General features: G+C 36.6%; 1 protein-coding gene and 1 non-coding gene across 2 annotated transcripts in view; both read right to left on the bottom strand.

Moving 5' to 3' along the window:
* Positions 1-18,309, bottom strand: part of PDE3A (phosphodiesterase 3A) — a 355,000-nt gene that overhangs the window by 213,475 nt on the left and 123,216 nt on the right. The gene's annotated exons all lie outside the window — the stretch shown is intronic.
* Positions 5,590-5,660, bottom strand: TRNAC-GCA (transfer RNA cysteine (anticodon GCA)). Its single transcript has one exon. It is a non-coding gene; the product is annotated as a tRNA-Cys (tRNA).

Below are 18,309 nucleotides of genomic sequence, written 5' to 3' on the forward strand. Positions count from 1 at the left end.
CCTGCTCACTGCTGTGTAGTGATCCAACAGCGTCTGCTCTCCTCTCCTTGAGACCACAGTTTCTGCTCTGTAACCATTTCCTACAGCTGAACTACAACACTGAATTACAAGAGCTTCCTCTCTCCCTGTGATTTCTAGCCCAGGGTAGGGGGTGCGGTAGGGCATTCCCCTTTCACTAACCCAGGTTGCCTCACCATTCCCTGCTTCCCTTCACATCTCTATAACGAGTCGCTTCCTCAGAGTCTTCAGTCACTTTGATTGCGTCTTTCCTGCCAGAACCCTGGCTCACGGAGCAGGAGTGAGTGTGAGTCACTCAGCTGTGTCTGATTGTTTGCAACCCCTCTGTCCACAGGATTTCCCAGGCAAGAATATCAGAATGGGTTACCATTTCCTTTTCCAGGGGGTCAGGATTCAAATCCAGGCAGTTTTATTCCAGAATCTGTGCTTCACCTCTATCCACCATGCAATCCTGCCTCCTCAGTAAGGCAGTATGTGTGTCTTTTGTAGTATTAAAAGGCTGTGCACTAAAATATTGCTAGGAGTTTTATCTGGGAAGTAGCATTACAGGGGAGCATAAACTTCTCTATTTTATAGTTCTATAATATTTAAATTTTACTTTATATTTTTCCAATAAATATGCAATAGAGTGTTATATAATAACCATTAATGAGAAGACAAAGGGATTTGATACCACTTATTACTACTGACTATTACTTAAAGAAATCTGGTACACCTGTAGAGTAAACCTTCAAGGATGGATACCCACTTCAAAGTTAAAATTTTAACTTTGACTACAGGCTTTTTTATAATATTATGGAAAATCATTCTCTAGCAGAGATCTAGACAATATGCTATGCACTGTTACTCTTGAGCTGCAAAAAAAAAATCCTTGAATAGGAAAATAGAACATTATTATTTCTCATATTTGGTAATGGCCAAAGAGATGCTGAGAACTGGCTCTTCTGATGAGATGAGAACCAAAACAGAGAAACATTTAATATTACACTTTTAATACTCCAGAATTTAATAATGATGGAATCTTATGGCTTCCTTTGGGGCATTATTAATGTATAATAGAGTAAACATGTTTCAGATTTCATCACACCTGTATGAACAGACTATATAAGTAATATTTGATAGGGAGCTGGAGTTTAAAGTCACATTTCAAGCTCAATGTACATATGCACCTCTCTGCTTAGTCACAATGCAGAGAAGTCTTCTATGTCCCTCTTACATGTTGCAAATGCAACATTCCCGCATCACTTCTTCAACGCTCATGGAGAGTTTCCCACAGAACAAAGGGCTTTAGGAAGAAAATGGGATTCAATTACTAACAGTCTTGCCCCATCACTAGATACTTCGGAATACTTCCTTTCTGAATGTTCAAAGATAACTGCTATAATTTTCTGATACATTAAAAAAATTCAGTCTTCATGTTTAAATCATAATAACAAATATATCTTCCTGAAATCTATGGAGCTCAAGCAATCAGTGCTTGATATGAGTACCTAACTTCAAATTAACTAATTCTATTCAATTAAAGACATCATAAAAAACTAATATTCTCCTTCAATTCTTCCCATCTTTCAGCCCTTCTTAACATGAAATGTGAAATCCATCAGTTGCACTTGTGATACTTCCTAAAAGGCAAATTTAGCTTAACAGAAAAAATGTAAATCCAGAAGCCCCGCACATCTAGGTACAGGAAACCTCCAGATGTCATTCAAATCCAACTCTCCTACCAGGGATTTAGTAATGAATGACTGCCAGCAGGAAATATGCCACAGCCCCTAATCCTTTAGCCTCCATGACGTCAAGACCTCAAACATGTGGAAAAAATCCAGGTCATTCATTATTAGAGCGTAAATGTTAACAATCAATGTCTCCAAGCTGTGGACGTTATTCTGCCCTAAGACCCATCTGTCATCAAAATCTAAATCAGTGAACATTACTCTCAGACTTTTTCTCACTAGAACAAAAGCTATGTTGGCTATAGGTGAGGCAGAACTTGGAATTAAACTATAAATCTTACGTAAATGCTGTATCTTGAGATCAGATACAATTGTATATAAAACAGTTCAGTTAAACATTAATACACCTAGGCACGAATTATTTCCCCTCCTCTGTAGAGACTGGTGGAGAGCTACACATTAATTTTACATTCTTACAATTATATGCAATATATGTTAGTTAAAGCAAATGGTTCATTTGTCTTATTTTCATGGCTATCGTCATTTAATTACACTCAATACATTTTTTTTTCAATCAGAAATGGCAATAAGTGAGAAACAGCATCTCAGATTGCTCTGAGAAACTATTCAAAAGAGGTAAGGAAGCAGCCAGCATTTATAAGGAGTTTTTGTTGTTAAAAAAAAAAATCAGAAAGCTACTGCTTATCACAACAGACATCTCAAGTTAATGATTTTAGTGCTTTTCAATGTGTAGGAAAATTCAAGAGTATGAGTTTACTGAAATTATTCCTTTCATATATATCTTAACTGCCTAGGGTCAGTATCCTATTTTTTCCCATCCTGAATCCCCCTTAGGGTACACTGTCCTGGATGCTACAGTGACTGATGGCAGGCAACATTCTTTGTCCACACTGCTCCTTTAAGTTTTACGCATTTCTATATATGTACCCAAAAATAACTAATAAAGATAAAACCTGCTGTCAGGAAGAAAAAATGGTAATAAGGTCCTGGCACAGGTACAGCTATCTTTTTCATGTCCACCTCAAGGTCTGCTCATATTTTCAGGAGCTGACTGCTAAGCTCAGTAGCTATGTTACTCTGACTATAGATCACAGCCAAATGAAAAGCTAAGTAGGGGATTCCCATTAATAATTTATTATTAACTGCTAGAAAAGACAAAAAGGAATCTGTTTTTCTCTTCTCTTGCCTATACACTAAAATGAAAATAAAATGCAAAAGGCATTAATGAAGGAAAAAATGACAAAGAAAATAACTGCTAATAAAAACATACACTTAGAAGGAAACAGGCATAAGTTCATTTTTTATTAAAGCATAGTTGATTTACAATGCGGTGCTAATTTCTGTAACAAAGTAACTCAGTTATACATATATATACACTCATTTTATATATTCTTTTTCATTTATCCCAGGAGATTGGATATAGTTCACAGTGCTATATACAGTAGAACCTAGCTATATATCTATTCTAAATGTAATAGCTTGTATTTGTACGGTGTGCCCCGTTGTATCCGACTCTTTGAAACCCTATGGACTGTAGCCCACCAGGCTTCTCAGTCCATGAAATTCTCCAGGCAAGAATACTGGAGTGGGTTGCCATTTCCTCCTCCAGGGACTCTCCTGAGGATCGATCCCTTGTTTTCTGTGTCTCCTGCATTGGGAGACAGATTCTTCAACATTAGCATCACCTTGGAAGCCCCAGGTTGCATCTACTAACCCCAAACTACCAGTCCATCCCTCTCCCTCCCCTAAATGAGCTCTCTCCCCTAAAAATGAGTTCACTTTTAGATAGCCATGCTTAAATTCAGAATGTGTAAATGAATTTGAAATACTGTATTCATCAGAAATTCCCAAAGAATTGATTAGTTCCTGAAGAATTATTAGCTAAAAGTGGCTACTAAAATATAATATATCAGTTTGACCCTGGATACTTCAGACAAAATAATATGATTAAATACTGAGAATGATACTTTTGGCATTAAATAGCCAGTTCCTCTAAAAAGAGAGAATTGTCTCATGGGAATAAAAACAGAGATGAATTTTGAAAAATTTTTGAAGATTAGGCTACTTTGGCAAAGCTCTATAACTGCAGTGAAATAGAAGCTATAAAGGTGAATGCTAAGAATTCTTGTTCACAGACTATGAACACTGTTGCACGCATTGCTCAGATGGTGTGGCTAGTCTCATCAACCGAAGCAAGAAAAACTGCAAACTTCAGAGTCAGGATTGGACTTAGGGTGGCTGTGTGTTTGGGGAGTGGAGGCAAAGCGTGTAACAGAAAGTAAGTGGCCTGGGATACAAGACAGTGAAGAAGGGATATAGTGTCCTCTCCCAGAGTAAAGAAAGGGACAGAAGGGGAAGACTGGTTTTGATTTACTTTTATTTCCTTGTTTTTGTGTTTGTTTATGCATTTCATAATGCTCACTGGTAACTATGTGGACAATCGTGATGTCAATAGGAAGAAAAATACACATGGTTGATTGTCAATTACATCAGTTGAAAAAATGGAAAAATGCAAAGACAATAATTCCAATTGATGAAAATAAATACACAAGCTGCATGGAAAAATTATGAAACACTATGAAATGGGGGGGAAAAAAACAAGCAAAACAAAATAAACGACTGGGTTCCTGACCAGCTCAGCTCACACATCTGGATACCTCTGGATTCCACTGTCTTGAAGCCATTTTATAAATCCTAAGTAACAGAAAACTGATAGCAATGCAAGTTACTGTCCGAACACTGATCCTAAGAGAAATGCATGCTCTGTCCATTAGACTGCAGCTGATTCTTGCCCTATAGACAGTGATCAGTTTTCCATTTTGAAAAAATTGATTCCATCATACTCTATCTGACAATGAATGTGGGACACTTTTACTTCTCCTATGAATCAGTTGCCATATCTTATCTGTTCCCTCCTTAATTAGATAAATGAAATATTTGGCAGGTAATCATTTTATAACTGTGTGAGTCATGACTTACATTTTTTATTTAAAAAAATCTTTTAGATCTATTCATAGGCATGTGTACTCACATTCACAGACCTGTACATCACCAATAATATTTAAGAGTAACTACATTATGGTTGAATTGCAAGTACTCTCCCCAATATACTTTTCTGCATTTTCCAAAATTTGTTTAATAAGCATGGATTACTTCAACAATCAGAAAAGAGATTATTAAAAAAACCTTAAACATACTAAAACCTAAAAAAATCCTCTGAGAGTTTCTACACATAGAGCTTGATCTCAAACAAACATATGTTTTTAATATCTGTGATTAGGTGACCCCTCAAAAGCAGCCAGTTCCTAAAACACTATACGATTATATTTTCACTTTTAAAAACAGGAAATACATATGTACCAGGAGCCTAGAATTGCTAATCCCAGTAAATATATATCACTATATCAATATAAATATGAGGGCAAATGTATTTTAAAGGCCTGACAGAAACTGGGTAAAATTAGAATTTAGAGTTGTGATATTTAAAAAACAACAACAACTATACCTTGCATTTTATTTAGAGAAATGATGAAATACCAAAAAAAATCACAACCAGGAGTATCTAGGTATTAGTGGGGTAAAGTCCTTCATCTAGTTGTTCCGGCCACAACTGCCTCAGTTGTTTCAGAGTGTCATCAAAATTTATTAGATTATTTATTTTTTGCTAACACAGAAAAAAATAAATCTTTGCACTCCATAGCCTGCCATATTATAAAAGAGATAAATGTATGAAATTAGGATGCATGCATGCTAAGTCGCTTCAGTAATGTTTGACCCTTTGTGACACTATAGACTGTAGCCTGCCAAGCTCCTCTGTCCATGGGATTTTCCAGGCAAGAACACTGGAGTGGGTTGCCATTTCCTCCTCCAGGGGATCTTCCCCAGCCAGGGATCGAACCTGGATCTCCTGCATTGCAGGCAGATTCTTTACCACTAAGCCACCTGGGAAGCCCTGAAATTAGGATAGTAATGAGCAATAACTCTTAATGGTAAAATTAAAAAAAAAAAGCATACAAAGGAAAATAAATATCATATATTCTGAAGACAGAGATTTCATAGCAAAGGCAGAAAAGCAAATTCTTATAGTTTAGTAGTTTTCATAAAATATCAATATCAGCACAGGCATGACAAAATAGGAAACTTCATTTTTTAATCATCATGAAACTTCAACATGTTTTCTCACTAAATAAGTCAATACACTCAAGTGGACTTTTTGTCTCACTCTGAGCACTCATAACAGAAATAGAATGCATTCAGAAAATTAAAAATGTATCACAAAGGAGCAAAGTAATGATTCAAGAACTATTATGGGTTAAATTGGGCCCATCCTGTCCCCCCAAAAGATACTGAAGTCCTAATTCCAGCACTGTGAATATGATCTTATTTGGAAATAGGGTCTTTGCAGATGAGATCATTAGGGTGGGCCTTAGGTGACTCAGTGGAAAAGAGCACGCCTGCCGAAGAAGGAGACCCAGGATACGAGGGTTTGATCTTTGGGTTGGGAAGATCCCTTGGAGGAGGAAATGGCTACCCACTTCAGTTTTCTTGCCTGGAAAATTCAATGGACAGAGGAGCCTGGCAGGCTGCAATCCATGGGGTCACAAAGAGTCAGATACAACTGAGCAACTGAACACACATGCATGCATAATCCAATATGACTGCATCCTTATATGCAGAAAAAATTTGGACTCAGGAACAGACACACAGAGTGAACATGATGTGAAAACATAAGCAGACCACTGCCTACAAGTCAAGGAATGCCTGAAACCTCAAAAACCTAGGAGGTAGACATAGAACAGTCTCTGCCTTCAAAATTCTTCCAAGGGACCAATCCTGCAGACACTAGTGGTGGAAGGAGGGGGTGGGATGAATTGAGAGAGCAGCATGGAAACATATACATTACCATATGTAAAATAGATTGCCAGTGGAAATTTGTTGTATGATGCAGGGAGCTCAGATCAGGTGCTCTGTGACAACCTAGAAGGGTGGGAGTTTCAAGAGGGAGGGGACATATATGTACCTATGGCTGACTCATGTTAATGTATGGCAGAGACAACACAATATTGTAAAGCGATCACTTTTCAATTAAAAATAAATAAATTACAATATATTCTGTCCTGCAGAACTGAGAGACGATAGCTCTCTGCTGCTTAAGCCATTCAATCTGTGGTACTTTGTTATAGAGTCCCAGGAAATGAATACAAGAATTGACATTTGTCTAATTTCACACGCTTCTTATGATCTCAATGTGTTTGTTCAGTCGCCAAGTGGTCTCCAACTCTTGGCGACCCCATGGACTGCAGCATGCCAGGCCTCCCTGCCAGCCTGTCCATAGCCCGCCAGGCTCCTCTGGCCATGGAATTTCCCAGGCAAGAATACCGGAGTGGGTTGACATTCCCTTCTCCAGGCCATCTTTCCGACCCAGGAATTGAACCTGTGTCTCCCGCATTGTGGGCTGATTCTTTACCATCTGAGCCACCAAAGATAAAGTATGATCTCAATAGAATACGATGACTTTTTGCTATTGCTTGAAGGGCTTTGCTAATAGTTCAGATGGTAAAGAATCTGTCTACAATGCAGGAGTCCTGGGTTTGGTCCCTACGTAGAGAAGATCCCTTGGAGAAGGGAATGGCAACCCATTCCAGTATTCCTGTCTAGAGAATTCCATGGACAGAGGAGCTTGATGGGCTACAGTCCATAGGGTCACAGAGAGTCAGACACTACTGAGTGACTAACACTTCCACTTGCTATTGCTTAAGCACACTAATACTGACTGAGCAAGAGATTTTCTGAAGATTCAGTCCTTTCTTCCCAAATCAACCTCCACCAACACACACACACACACACAAGGAAAAGAGAGCAAATATCTTTGAATAAACAGTACTTTTTTAAACACAACTTAGAACTGACTGATTGCAACTTGGTACCATCAATTACTATTATTAATGATGTTCATTAATACAAATTGTTTCACATTTACTGCCACACTTAAATATTAAGAACATATCAAAATTTATGTTTTAGCTTAGGTATCATAAGAAAACAAACAATGAAATAAAGAGTGGTTAAAGACAAGGCAGAGAGTTAAAACAAAAGTAAATCAAAAGTTTTCTGAAATGTTTATTAAATTTAATGGAGCTCATTATCCATTAACAGATATCAACATTAAAATGAGAAAGCACAAGCATGCTGAGTTCTACTGAGAAACCCCTTTCTTGCAAAGATCAGAGGTAAACAAAAAGTCACATTTCCCCTTACCCCCAAAGACTGGAAACTATAAATAAAAGTGTCATTGATTTGGGGAAAAATATAGAGACATAGATAGGAGCATAGACATAGAGCCAATGCAGGAGACACAGAGACATGTGTTCGATCCCTAGGTCAGAAAGATTCCCTGCAGAAGGAAATGGCTCCAGTACTCTTGCCTGGGAAATTCCATGGACAAAGAAGCCTCATGGGCTACAGTCCATGGGGTCACAAAGAGTCACATGTGACTGAACATACACACACACACATCTGTATCTACTTCAGTTTACTATAACTAACAGTGTTTAATAAACAAAAATTAAAATGTAAAGGAAGATATTATATATTAATAAAAACAAGAAACTTTGCTACTGAGTCAGATACTATGTCACTACAGCACAGTATAACTATTAAGCATAAAATACCTTTGAGAAATGAGAAGTTTCAAGGTAATCACAGTAACTAGCTCCTTGCTAGGTTTAAATATGGGTAATAACTCAGTAGCTAAAAGGGAGTGGGGAAATATAAATTCACATCTGTTATAGAATTAAGTCTGCATCACCAACTGTACAAAGAAATTAAGAAATACCTAGGTAACATTTAACAAGACTCCAGCATACACACACAAGAAGATCTTTGAAAATACTTCATATAAAAAGCATGTCTTTAATAAAGAACACCTCATAGCTAAACAATGAGTCAAGTGGGTATGTGAAATGTAAAGAAACAGTCTAGGAGGTTTTATGCAGCAAACCTAAACATTCAGAGCTCTCTAGACAAGACTTACATGAAAGATTAAGAGTGTTATGTACTTTTTAGATCAAGGTTTAAGAAATTAAGATTATTTCTACACCTATGCATTCACAGTTCTATTTACAGGATGAAAAGCTATGAGAAATAAAAGATGTTGAAACCAAGAAAAAATTTGTAAGTTCTTTTTTTGTTGTTGTTTTGTTTTTTTTAAGTCTTTACTGAATTTGTTACATTATTGCTTCTGTTTTATAATTTTGTATTTTGGTGCCAGGAGGTATGTATGATCTTAGCTCCCCAAATAGGGATTGCACTTGCACCTTCTGCATTGGAAGAAGTCTTAACCACTGGGCTAGGGAAATCCCCCCAAACTGAGATAAATGTTAGATGTTTATCATTCCTCCAGTTTTTCTTCCTTTTTTTTTTTTTTTAGTTTAAAGGAGATTGAATTTTAAAGCATGGAAAAGCATGAGTTATCCACAGCAACTAAGCCAGAAAGTAGATTTTTAAATGATGCAGGAGAAACGGAATAAAATACAGGGAGATAGAAGAGGACAACGCATATTTTTACATTTTAATTTAATTGAACACATTAAGATAAATGTATTCCTATGTATTGAAAAGTCCAAGTTTTAATTTAAACCATAAATATGGTTATGATGCTGGTTAACACTCAAAGCAAATACTATTTAAAATTTAATGGGTATCATTTTTTCTCATTTTCAGGTCATTTGTCAGAATCCTCTCTAGCTTACAGTGTTTGGGAGATTTGAGATAACAGACTAATGTCTGGGCATCAGATCTTCTCATCAATGTGATATGAAAAGGATGGTTAGGCCAGAAAGACAGGACAAATCACTTATGCTTATAAAAAAAATCAAGCAAAAACTTTTGTTTGCCTAATTTCTACTTCATATCATACTTTGCACTTTCTAGGAAAAAGAAATCAAGCCTTTTCCTTCCACAGAAACATTGCTTTTGAAAGACTAGAAGCAACCGACTAAAAATTAAGCAATTTGTTGCCAATTAAACTGTAGGACAGCTGCACCCATTTAAAAAGAGCAGCTGTTGAAGAAATAAAACTACGTTCTCTGCATCAAATGACAAAACATTAAAAAAAACAGTGACATTTGATTAAATGGATATTTATTAGATACAGCTCCATATGGCTTTTACATAGATTCTTCTATGTAAACATCAGCTTCTTCTTTTACACGGAAAGTTGAGAAGTGCTTATCTCTGAAATACTCACTTAGCTTCCATTTTGTCCTCTGAGAAACAATTATTTTATTTTAATGTGTGTAATATCCAGGCCAGCTTGAGTATGTGTAATTGGGCTCTAATATTTTGCATTTTTCAACTCTGAGTGTCAGAATCTGCTTCTAAAACTAAAATCTAAAACTCAGTTTTCTCATCCTTAACTTCTACTTGCTTTTTTCTTTCCCACATTCTCCAAAGTAAAGCATGATCTTCTCATTTCAGAAAATATAGACCTACAAGAAGAGGGAAGTTCTCTATGCCATGGTTGTCCTGTCATCTTGAAACAAAAATATTTGTGCTTCTGTATGGGTTAGAAATATTCTTCTATATCAGGATTTTTTAGAGCTTCCCTGGTAGCTCAGACAGTAAAGAACTGCCTGCAATGCCAGAGACGTGGGTTTGATCACTCACTTGGGAAAAGCCCCTGGAGAAGGGAATGGCTACCCACTCTAGTATTCTTGCCTGGAGAACTGAATGGACAGAGGAGCCTGGTGGGCTACAGTCCATGGGATCGCAAAGAATCAGACATAACTAAGCAAAAAAAGAACACATGTGCAATGTATAAATTTAGTCATTAAAATAACAAAATATTTTTTGTTTTCAGTTAAATGATCGATTATGTAGTCATAACACTCAGAGCAACAAGGAGAAATAAGGTAGTGCTTTCCAAACTTTCCAGAAAAAAAAAGGTCATTTGGGAGCTTGTTAAAAATATATATTTACCAGGTCACTTCTCTGGAGTTTCTGAGTCAATTGTTTAAGCCAAGAATGTGGGTAGAGTTCGGGGAATTTGAGAAGAGATGCTGTGAGCAGTAAAAGGGATTCATCTTAATGTTTTAAAAAGATACAAATAAAGAAACACTATATGTATTTATTTTTTGCAAGCTGCTTCATTCTGCCACTTTATATATAACTGGAAAAGACTCATCTCACAGTTGGATTTGGTCAGGCTTAGATTTATTACAGGTTTCCCTGGTGGCTCAGACGGTAAATAATCCGCTTGCAAAACATCAGACTCAGGTTCAATCCCTGAGTCGGGAAGATCCCCTGGAGGAGGGCATGGCAACCCACTCCAGTATTCTTGGCCAGAGAATCCCATCGACAGAGGAGCCTGGTGGGCTACAGTCCATGGGGATCCCATAGGTTTAATACAGCAAATGTCTTGTTATGCAAGTGACCAGGACTGGTAGTTGGTTAACAACAACAAAAAATCAGTCAATGCAGTTGAGTTATGTAGAGCAGGAAATCATTTAACCAAATTCAATATACATATAATATATATGTATATATATTTGGTTTTAACTTGAAATATTCTTTATTCATACACTTATTCACCAGTCTTTTATAAAGGACAGGACTATAAGGTACAGGTCTCCTATTTGGTATCCCAAGTCATCTTTAAAAAGAAGATAACCTAAACATCTGTAACGCAACAAGGCTATTTGACCTTTACAGTTCTCCAAGTATTTCACAATTATATCAGCTACACCTAATTTGGAATTCCCTGGTGGCTCAGTAGTAGAGAATCCACCTGCCAATGCAGGAGACACAAGAAATGGTGCATTCAGTCCCTGGTTGGGACATTCCCCTGGAGTGGAAAGTGGCAACCCATTCCAGAATTCTCGCCTGGAGAATCCTATGGACAGAAGAGCCTGGTGGGCTACAGTCCGTGGCATCACAAAGAATCAGACTTGACTGAGCACCACAAGGACGATGACAACATCTCATTCAACATACAAGCTATATCCACTTGGTCTTCGTCAAGTTTTTCAAAGAACGTGTTTAATGTTTTTAATAAAAATAGCAACTATGTTTTGTTTATATTTCAATAGTTAATATACTTTTAATTAAATTATATGATTACAGTAGTAAGTAAAGGTGGGAACAAACACACTTGCTGGAGCAGCAAGTGGAGGTTTGGGAACAGCTGATGAGCATCAGTTTTTATTTTCAACAGACTGGACAGCACTGACTAGGTATATAAGTTGATTAGGGAGAGGTCAGTGAAGAAAATTTCCCCTATGGTTTCATTTCATAGCTTGAATGCTGTTCTGTTTTCACTGTCTGTGCTAGTTTTCTTTCAATAGCTTCCTTTAGTTAGTTTCTCCCCCTAGAACTTATCTTTGTAAGAATATGGTGGAAAATGTTATTCACGAATAGTCCTCTCTTTACTCTTCTCCCATGGTTTTAAAGCTGAGTGGAATAGCTTCTGGGCAAATCAATGCTTAAAAAAAGAGAGAGAGAAGTTATGCAATATAAAACAAATATTTGGAGGAAAATTTTCCATGAGACAGAAATGGTGAATAGACCAAGTTACAGAAATTAATTCCTAATAGACTTGCAATTAATCAAGTCATTTCTTTAATAATAAATTCTGTTAACTTTGCAAATACTCTTAGTTCTTAAGAACCAACTTTTAGCAGACATAATTGGTCATATTAAACCACACCAGACCTAATATAAATAGCAGTTCATCCGTAAGTGGAATACTTTTCAATCCTGGATGCTTTATTATGTGACTGATAAAGAAATTCAGTAAATAACTTTAAAAGACTTGAAGTCATAGGGCTTCTGTTACATAGCTAACAAATACCATTCAAGCAAGGAGATGTTCAATTGCTTTGACTTGGCTTTCTACCTTGTATTTTTCTACAATTAACTCTGTCATTTTACAGCATTGACACTAATTGCCAAATTCATCTTATTGCTTGGCCACCAACACATCTCCAAGAAGACCCAAAATGCATGTTCTCTTCAAAGATAGTGGGGTATTTGGCCTAGCAGCTATTAAAATGAGGCCAGAAAGCAAGAGCAAGAACTTCATGGACAAATGAACTTATCTTTATTGCCAGCCCTGTTGCCAAAAGAAAAAATTTCCTCAGATATTCGCTCTTGTCAGCCTTGATGAAAAGGACTCAGAACATGATGATGAAATCTTGACAAAACCAAGTCCTTTAATCATCCAGGGACTTCAGGTTTAGATCCCGCCTTTTTGATTTTGCACTCTTGTATAATTCCCAGCCTCTTTGCTGCACTACACTAGTAAACTAAAAATCATTTGAAGGTTTCATTATACAAAGTCCAACTATTACAGAGAAAAAAGATTTCAAGTAATGGCGAGAATCTTCTAAGCAATCCCAGCTGCAGAAATCTCTGATCCAAGAGTCCTCTGTGTAATCTGAATCACTTTCCACCCACAGTTTTTGCCATGCTGGCCTCAGGAAAGCATTTTCTATATGTGCTCATGTTTGGTCATAAGTTCAAAGGACCAAGATTTGGATGATATCATGAGCAACCAAAATGTTTTTATGTGATGAAATTCCTTTTCCTTCCTTTTGACTCCTAACTTGGGGTGATTTTTAAATTTTGACCCTCAACCAGAGATATGAGGTGTGTCATGGTATATCACAGGAGAACAAATGGAAAGGAATTTAAGTAGAAATAAATATATGAACTTTGGTATGGATCGAGGAGGAGGATGGTGGCAATACAATCATATTATGCCCATAAAAACAGAGCATCCATTAGGAATCACTGTAATGAACCTTTTATAGCACATAGTATTGGATATACTTCTAATAAAGCAAAAGTACCATTTTCAATGTTTCAAAACTTGTGTTAACTATGTCAGCTACCTTAAGACTTAAAACTTTTTAAGAATGAAAAATACTTAGCAGGAACAGAAACCAGGGTTCCACTATTTCTCTGAAGAAGTACTGCCATGTCACCTGAAAAATCAGAGGTCAAACTCAGCTAATTGCCATTTTTCCAAGCAAGAGTATAGGTTAAAAAACCTGGCCATGAGATACTAGGAGTTTTAGTAAATGTTGAAAATTCACAAGCAAACATTTTCAAAGGAGTGTAATTAGTTCTAGCTCTTTTATGAAGATAGTGAGGAAAATGCATGAGAAAACTCAAAAGGCTGACTTTTCAATTAACCGAAAGCCTAGGCAAAAATTCACACGCCAAAATTTGGACCTGGAAATGATTTGCGAGTCCTAAAAAGAGGAACTTTTTACATTTGCATTAATAATACTAAAACACAGCCCCTCTAAATATTGATACTTTCCTGGTGCTTATAAGGATTTCATAGCATATCATTACTCCATTAAAATTTGCTCTGATAACCAAGAGAAGAAATGTCACTTAAATTATACTTCAAAGTAGGTAGTATATTTAGATGTAAAGTATTCTTTCCTGGAAATTTTTACAGTTACAATCAACATTTGTATAGTACATTTGTAGGCAATTTTTAATATTGAGAACTACATCCAATATTTATTGAGCTCGTATTGAGTGTCAATAAGACACTAGACAGCATATTAAAAAGCAGAGACATTACTTTGCCAACAAAGGTCCATCTGGTCAAGGCTATGATTTTTCCAGTGGTCATGTATGGATGTGAGAGTTAGACTATAAAGAAAGCTGAGTGCCGAAGAATTGATGCTTTTGAATTTTGGTGTTGGAAGAGACTCTTGAGAGTCCCTTGGACTGCAAGGAGATCCAACCAGTCCATCCTAAAGGAGGTCAGTCCTGGGTGTTTATTGGAAGGACTGATGCTGAAGCTGACACTCCAATACTTTGACCACCTGATGCGAAGAACTGACTCATGTGAAAAGACCCTGATGCTGGGAAAGATTGAAGGCGGGAGGAGGAAAGGGGACAACAGAGGGTAAGATGGTTCGATGGCATCCTCGACTCAATGGGCATGAGACTGAGTAAACTATGGGAGTTGGTGATAGACAGGGAGGCCTGGCGTGCTGTGGTCTATGGGGTCGCAAATAGTTAGACATAACTGAGCGGAACTGAACTATTGAGTGTCAAGAACTATGATGTGTACTAAAAATATAAAAAAAGAAGGAAAGAAAGAAAGAAAGAACAAAAGAGGGGCAGAGAGAAAGAAATATACAGAGAGAAAGAAAAGAAGGAAGGAGAGCAGGAAGGAAGGGGAGAGAGAAAAAGAAAGAAAGGGAATAAAGAAAAAATAAGTAATCAGGGGCTCACTGGAGGCAGTAATTGTAATGAGTAGAATTATGGGCTCTGAATCCAATATTTGTGATGCAATATAAGTGTTTCCAGAAGCTTGATCTGATGGAGGTGTATAAAATGAAAATAGCTACCTAGGGTGTTTAGGTCTCATTATAACTATCACTATATTTATTTTCTCAGTATCCTCTTCGGAGTCATTGCTCCTTCCAATTTAGCAGGCTGCCTCTAAACATGGCTCCCCTGTTTATTCATACAGATCAAGCTGTCAAAAGTAATAAACCATCCCTATTCCTAAGAGCACTTTAAAATAAAAATTTACATGAAGCATAATTCCTGAAGTTAATTATTCCTCTCTCACAATTATCATCAGGAACACTGCAACTGTTGACAGACTATTTTGGAAGAACATGACTCATTGACAGAATCTTAAAGCCTTACACATTTTATTTATTTGTTTTCAATTAATTATTTGAGAATCGAGCACTTCCGAGATTTCAAGAAGCCAACTTTGTGGCTTCTGGCGGAAGATTAGATCTGGAAAGAACTGCTTACTTTGGTGACAAAGGAGAAAGGCAAGCTGTTGGAGAGATGAATCATGAAAAGCCTTTTCAAGTTCCATTTTTTGTTGTTATAAAGGAAGGGTGGGGGTAGGTGGGGAGGACTAAGAGGTTTTTCAAAACTGATTCTGTTGTTGTTTAAGGGTCTTCTTCTCAAAGACAGAGAAAAGGAAATCTTTCTAAGTTTTTCCCCTTACACTTGAGCGCTTCTTTAAATCAAGAATATCTTAATTACTTCAAAACATGCAACTCTTTCCTTTAGGACTCCATAACTTACTAAGTTACTTACAGAATTATACATAATTCTGCGTGGGAATGTAAATCATGGGCATAAGTAACATAGCACAGACCTGAGAATGAAGGGATGTATATTCTCTAAACACACAACAAAAAACACACGCTCATTTATTCTTTGCAAAATATTTCAAAAATGCTGTTCGATTATTCAACTGTATATGGCATCACTTCAGGTAGGATTTAACTGACATAACTCTATGTGGCAAGTTAATTCATAACATATTCAAGGACATTAGCTCAATAATCATAATTATATGTTCATATGTTAAGGGTTAGTCTCCTGCCCAGGTTATGAAAAAAAAAAAAAAAAAAAGACTTGAAGCTCTGTTAGAAGTCTCTTTGCTAGAATTCAATGAAAGAAAGCTTACATCTGAAATGAATTCCCCCAGTGGAAATTACATTGTTTCTCCTCCTCTTGAATCTCAGAATCAATTAAAGGAAATATTGGTAACAAAATTTAATGATCTAAAGAAAAAGTACTTTTCCCAGGTTAATATAAGCAGTATTTCTCTTAGGAACATTTATAGCTAAAAAGAGACGGTAATGTTTATAATAATAATTTAACTCATCAATGCTAACCACAGGTTTAAACAGCTTTTAAAAGCACATATAACTACTGTGTGTGTGCACACACACATAATTGAGAGGAAAATTAAGATATTAATAATTGAGAGAAAAATTAAGATATTCTGAACAGTAAATTTTATACTAGAAATAATCCCTTTAAGAGACAACTGTCAGGTTTCAATACTAATAATAGGAACTAGGTTTCTAAACAATAAGGTCCAGCAACCAGTACAGCACATGAACTATATTTAATATCCTGTAATACACCATAATGGGAAAGAAGAGGGAAGGAATGTGTGTGTGTGTGTATTCAAATCACTCTACTGTATACCAGAAATCAACTATATTCCAATAAAACAAGAAATTAGCTTTTATTTAATATCAAATACTTTGGTATCAGTATATAGAGAACAGAAAAAAATAGGTTCCACAAATTGAGAGCGGTATTATTTTTACAGATGCTTCCCAGGTGGCGCTAGTGGTAAAGAACCCATCTACCAATGCAGGAGGCGAGACAGATGCGGGTTCTATCCCTGGGTCAGAAAGATCCCCTGGAGGAGGAAACGGCAACCCACTCCAGTATTCTTGCATGGAGAATCGCCATGAACAAAGGAGTCTGTTGGGCTACAGTCCATAGAGTCACACAGAGATGGATACGACTAAGGAGGAATGTGTAGAAAACCTTGTCTAAGTGTCATATCCACAACCAGAAAAAAATAGATGTTCTTCTCAGGTAATTTTGAAAGCATGATATCTATTTTAGGTATATTTTTAAATAAACAGGGGAATACCTCAATTTGTTTTCTATTATTAAGATGCTGGTTTAGAAAAAAGAAATGCAAGTCAAAGTCCAACACATGTGGATGTAAATTCCAGCCTTGCTGTATACCATGGATGAGTGATTAACCTCTGTAAACCTCCATTTTCTCACAAAGAATGTGAAAGTAATAAAATAAATTTATGAGGCTGTTGTAAGGGTCAAATCAAATAGTAAATATGCAGTGCCTAGCATGGTAAGAATAACTGAAAGCAATTATTAATTGAATAAAACTGTTCTGTTTTAGTCAAATCTCAACCACTTGTATTTTTGGCACCTTTTTCTCCCCACAAGAACTTAATTCAGCCAACCATCTCTCGACTAGCAAGCTTAAAAGATAACTAGCTGGAAACATAGTACTGAATTCTATTAGTAATATGCATTATTACTTCAGAAAACTGTGTCCATATCCACAACTTACTTTGAAATTCATCAAAAAATGTAGAGACATTAGTGCACAGATAAAGGACTGGAGAGCTATTATGGTATGTGCATAAGCAAGCATTATAAAATGTCCACTTTCTGCCATAAGGGTGGTGTCATTTGCATATCTGAGGTTATTGATATTTCTCCTGGCAATCTTGATTCCAGCTTGTGCTCCCTCCAGCCCAGCGTTTGTCATGATGTACTCTGCACAGAAGTTAAATAAGCAGGGTGAAAATATAAAGCCTTGACGTGCTCCTTTTACTATTTGGAACCAGTCTGTTGTTCCATGTCCAGTTCTAACTGTTGCTTCCTGATCTGCATACAGGTTTCTCAAGAGGCAGGTCAGGTGGTCTTGTATTCCCATCTCTTTCAGAATTTTCCACAGTTTGTGATCCACACAAAGGTTTTGGCATAGGCAATAAAAGCAGAAATAGATGTTTTTCAGGAACTCTCTTGCTTTTTTGATGATCCATCGGATGTTGGCAATTTGATCTCTGGTTCCTCTGCCTTTTCTAAAATCAGCTTGAACATCTGGAAGTTCACAGTTCACATATTGCTGAAGCCTGGCTTGGGGAATTTTAAGCATCACTTTACTAGAGTGTGAAATGAATGCAATTGTGTGGTAGTTTGAGCATTCTTTGGCACTGCCTTTATTTGGAATTGGAATGAAAACTGATCACCCTTATGG

This window comes from Muntiacus reevesi, chromosome 1, assembly GCF_963930625.1.
Source record: "Muntiacus reevesi chromosome 1, mMunRee1.1, whole genome shotgun sequence".
NCBI classification, from domain to species: domain Eukaryota; kingdom Metazoa; phylum Chordata; class Mammalia; order Artiodactyla; family Cervidae; genus Muntiacus; species Muntiacus reevesi.